This window comes from Vicugna pacos, chromosome X (genome assembly GCF_048564905.1).
Source record: "Vicugna pacos chromosome X, VicPac4, whole genome shotgun sequence".
In the NCBI taxonomy this organism is placed as follows: Eukaryota; Metazoa; Chordata; class Mammalia; order Artiodactyla; family Camelidae; genus Vicugna; species Vicugna pacos.
This window is the reverse complement of record NC_133023.1, coordinates 80,990,557-80,995,601: the sequence shown is the minus strand read 5'-3', so window position 1 is coordinate 80,995,601 and position 5,045 is coordinate 80,990,557. Positions and strand designations below refer to the sequence as shown.

Below are 5,045 nucleotides of genomic sequence, written 5' to 3'. Positions count from 1 at the left end.
GTTCTTGACTGTCTCTCACTGGCGTTTAAATTGGGGGAAGATTAAAAGCAAGAAGGTCTCGAGTTACTAGAACTGTCTAAATGACTTGGGGAAAATTCTCATATAATTATCATATAATAGGTAGAGATTTGAGCCAAGAGGATCTGGAGCATCTGGAAAGCGAGATCCAATCATGAAGATTCTGATTTCAGGAGCACGATACAGTCAGGAGGACTAAAGAAAGGAAGATACAAGGCCCAAGGAAACACAGCACATTGAGTTTCAGTGATTAGGCCAGATGGTGGGAATTAGGGAAGAACAGAGAAAATCCCAGCGCTGGAACCTAGTTAAGGTTAGGGTAGGGCCAGAAGACATGCGCTGACTTGCTGTTAAACATCCGGCCTATCAGAGGAGCCTGGGAGGGTTAAGAGATCCCCCTCCCAGATCTGGGCTTGGGTGTACTGTAATCAGAATTACTAAAGAGGGCATGCAATGTGAAGTGAAGCGGGCCAGTCAAGGATGGTAGCTAGAGAAGAGACTTGAAACAGGTTGTCAGACCCAGGGCCTGTAGGATCTAAAGCCAAAAGGCAAGAGAAATAAAATATAAAAGAAACAAAAATTTGGACTATTGGGGTTAGTGGTCCAACTGGAGAACAGCCTGAGCAAAAGCTGAATATGGGGCTATTATCCACAGCTAAGATTTTACACAGTTTTGGGAATGTGATGTTTAGAAAGGCTGGCTCCATCTTAATATGCTAGGCCAGAGCAGACATGGAATTCTTTATATTTCCCTACTTAGGAAAAGGCTTGGTCCTAGAGTCTCAATGAAGCTGAGCCTGTAGGTGAGGGTGAGGTGGTCTGTTATAAAGGTTAGGAGTAATGGAGGCCAAGTAGGTTGTTACATGGATATTGGAATATAGCATGATAGCTAATGAGACTGACTCCCCTATTGTGAATTTCTAGGGGTAGAGGATCAAGGTGGTCTTCTACAACTAATTGTTGGGCATAACATGCAGATTACAGTTGTGACTGGTCTGGCCCGGTCATCAAACAGGCGTTTAATTATATTCTAAGGACTCTACTCATTTCTTTGGGGGCATATTAAAATGAAAAAAGTATTCCTAACATTTATAATCTGGCAAGGTACCCAATTTAGTAATTCTTCCCAAATAGTTTTTGATCTGTAAACTAGAGTTACTAAAGGCAGCCAAAAAGGGAAGACTTTATTGGACGCACAGGGGTGAGAGATGAAGTTCTCATCAGACTTGTACATCGGAGATACTTAGTAAGTGCTGGTTGAATAGAATTAGAATATGATAAGCAGAACAAGTAGGCCACCTTGTATATTGTGAGCTTTGTCTTAGGTGAACTCCACATCACCACTCATATAATTCCCTTCAGGGCACTATTTCTGGTTCAGCATTCCTACAATTGCCTCTTGGTAATAGGCTATTGTTCTTTATGGCCAGTCTCCTTCAAAGGGAAATTAGAAGGATTAACATATTAGCCATCAGTATTGTGCTAGTGGAGGTTTGTGGGCAAAAATCATATCCCTACCAACTTCTCATTCTACCTCTTCCTTCTCAGAAAACAAGAAAATGTTAACAAAGACTTTCTAGAGGCAATGCTTTTGTTGTCTAACCTGGGGGTCACTGGTGTGGGGGGCAAACTTCAGACTTTCAGGTTTGGAAGGGTCAACCAGTAATGCCCTGGCAATACTGTATGGGGCACATATTGGGCCAAGAGAATCTTTCAAACAACAGAATATAGATGACCCCTCTACTTCCTGTCAGGCTAACCTTGTACACAGAATGCAAAGAAGATCTGCTACTCCTCCCACCAGATTGCAAGTCCCAGAAAAGTGGAATTTGGGCTGATTTTTCTGATGTACAGTGGCAGGAAAAAGCCATTATGATCTATATATCTGTTTGTCCAGCTCAACTCCCTCAGTGATAAGGGAAGGTGCTGTGATATACCAGAAATGGGACATTCATAGCAAGCAGCTGTCAAGTACATAAGGCCAGGCAAGTCCAAGGCCTGATTTAGCAGGTAAAGATACAAAGAATTACTTTTAGATTCAAACAGTTTATTATTTACACAGTGAAAGAAAATGTAGCCAAAAGTTCCTGCTCCCAGCGGTCCCTGTTCCAAACACCAAAAAGGATGACACTGGAATAAAAGGGTCCAGAAGACTACAACGGTAGTTGTGGGATATCTAGTTGCTAGGAAGCCAATTCTAGACTGCAGCTAAATGGCTTTATAGTCTGTAGCTTTATGCTGAGGGGGATGAGTCAGGAAGACTCTTACCTCATCAGATCCCAGCAGGTGGGAGGTGATGAAAAACTGTCTCTGGACATTCTCCCAGGGGACAGCTCTGGGAGACAAGGAGGTGAGAGGGAGATGGCCTTAAAGCAGATTCTTGTAGGCTTCCCATCTTCCTGTGGTCTGGGAGGATCACAGGTGTTTTGCCAACACTCACTAGCTGTGGTTCAAGCCTTTGCCTGCAGGGCTTATGTAGATAGTGCAAAGCTTCCAGGGTACCATGGTGAAGCTGTTCTACGGCAGCTAGCTGAAGGCCCAGGTACCTTCTCTGGGAGGAACCAAAAGGCAATAAAATGAGGAATCTGTTGAGGAATTTCCTTTCTTCTTCCTTTCTGCTGACCTTCTATTTATGTCCTTTCATTCTTCTCAGTCTCTTTGGGGTTTGGGATGGGGCGAGGCAGGGATTAAAGGAATAATGGGATGCATAACAAATTCAGGCCCTGTAAGATTCAGTACCAAGGCCAGAGAATCCTAAAGCCCAAGTCCTTTGCTATCTATCTCTGGACCTTAGTTTTTCAACCATCAATTGTAATGTATGAGTAATTTCTAGCTCTAACAGTATTAATTTCCATGAATGTAAATTTAGTGAATAAAGTGGTAAGAGCCTACTTTGCATACCTACACCAAGAATGTTGGAACATGAGGACAGGTCATCAGGAACCCTATGACTGGAACAGAGAAGAGGATAACATTCCTGTCATTTTAAGACTTTCATCAGATTTCCTTTTGGGATGACTATACTCCTCCATACACACTTTGGTTCACTCAGAGCTCCCCTGCCAATCTCCCCCACTAACATCTACCACCATTATTTTTGAGCTTTCCACTTCAGCCCTCTCCCCCATCCTTCTATACTAACTCTACAAGATGCAAATACTGCTCTAGCTAGCCACGTCTCATTTTCAAATTTCAGGTCAGCTGTCTGACAGTCTTCCATGTGTCCACATAGGAAATTGCCGAAGACATTTCATTTTCCCAGGGCAGAGGTAGTCACTTGATATAGCAACCAACAAGGGCCCTAGGTGCCACCTTTCCCGATCATAGCCCTTCTTCCTCAAACTTCCACAAATGTTTCCCTTACGTGTCAGAAGAGAGGGTCTTGGCATAGCCATTAGTCCAAGTTATCATTCACTCACTCATTCATTCAACAAGTAATTTATTGATAGCCTCTTTGTGTCAAGTGCTAGAGTTCAGTGATGAATAAAATAGATAATCTCTGTTCTCATGTTCTCAAAATCTAGACGGGAGACAGACCACCAACAAATGAACATCTTTGTAATAATAAGAGCTATCACTGATTGATGGCTTACAGTGTCCCTGACACTATTGTAAGCACTTAAGATATACTAAATAATACAATTCACCCAGCAACACTATGCGGTAAAGCCCATTATTGGCTCCGAAGAACATGGAGAGTTAATCCCTGTGCCCTCGCCCAGACCAGCAGATTCAGTGATGCCCAGTAGCTGCTAGTAAGGATCTTGGCCCTGGCTATCTTTGGCGTTAAGGTTCAGCACCGAAGAAAAGACACAGCCTAGCGGCTCCTGGATTCGTGGCTGATCAGACGGGATTCCTAGGACTGCGCTAGACACCCTCAAAACCGCTCCCGCCGCGGTTTTCCCATCCTCTTTTCTCCTCCCTTTTCCCTCCCGCTCTCTAATGCGCCCCCCTTTTCAGGCCGGCCCCTCCCTCTGAGCCGCCTCCTCTCTGAGTCATTTCCCCTTCTCCGCCCCAAAGACCTTGGCTCTCCCTCCGAATCCCTTCCCTCTGGCAGGAAGGAGAGGAAGGGTAAACTGGCTTTGGGAACCAGGTGTGCGCTTTTCCCAGCGAGGACGAAGAAAGCCTCCCGCCGCACCCCCACCCCCGCCCACTCCAGCCGGAGGGACAGGAAATCGAGGGAGTTCCCTCCAGCTGAGCGGCTGGCCTCCCAGTCATCTGAAGGCCCTGGTGGCCGAGCGTGGGTGGTGCCACACCCCGCCCGGTGTCTCCTGGGATGTGAGGAGGGACGCGGCCGCCCAGTCTGACGGGCCTGCCGCAGGCTCGGGCGGGGTGAGCTCAGCGAGCTGGGGAGGGACCTCGCTGCCCTCGAAGCTAGGAGCAGGGAGGGCCCGGCCGCCAGGCCCGGAAGCTCGTCCTGGAAAGGAGAGAGGAGTGACGGGAGAGGCTCCCGAAGATGCGCGTGTGGAGGGCTTCCTGAGGTGCGTACGTTGCGGGGGGGGGGGGGCACAGGACTGGTGGAATGCGCGTGTGCGCGAAGGGTCGCGGGGGGTCATGCGTGCGTGCAGCGGTTTATGGTGATATGTGTGGAGAATAGTAGCGCGTGCGTGCGGCGCGTGCGTGGGGGGCCTGCGTGGGGGGTGCGTGCGTGTAGGCGTGCGTGAGGGGGGAGGAGAGAACGGAAAGGAATGCTGAGTGACGCCGGGGGTGGGGACTGACACTGCGAGCGTGCAGGACTGAGGTAAAGATGTTAGAGAAGCTCCGGCTGACAGCTTCCAGTCAGCATTCTTAACTTTTAAATTTTTTGCGGTGAGGGGAGGGTGGACCTGACCCGTTTGAAAATCTAAGGAAAACTACTGACTATCTCCTCAAAAAAAAAAAAAAAGGCAGATGGTTTGCGTGTCAGTGGAGAGGGTTCCTCGGCCCACGGACGGGCATCGGTAGACCCCAGATCCTGGCAGAAAGTGAGGGGGAAACCCAAATGTGTGACTTTGGCATTTGCCACTGGGTCTTGTGATTCCGCGAGG

General features: G+C 47.7%; 1 protein-coding gene across 4 annotated transcripts in view; it reads left to right on the top strand.

Annotated features, from left to right (window-relative positions):
* Positions 1–4,223: 4,223 nt before the first annotated feature.
* LOC107034531 (NACHT, LRR and PYD domains-containing protein 12) overlaps positions 4,224–5,045 on the top strand; it is a 40,498-nt gene continuing 39,676 nt past the window's right edge. For 2 of the 4 annotated variants that reach the window (XM_072956079.1, XM_015247841.3), the window contains exon 1: positions 4,224–4,499. The gene's annotated coding sequence lies outside the window, so the exon portion shown is untranslated. Of the gene's footprint in view, positions 4,500–4,697; positions 4,760–5,045 lie in introns of those variants that run through there. The other 2 variants (XM_072956080.1, XM_015247842.3) reach the window with 1 other exon arrangement.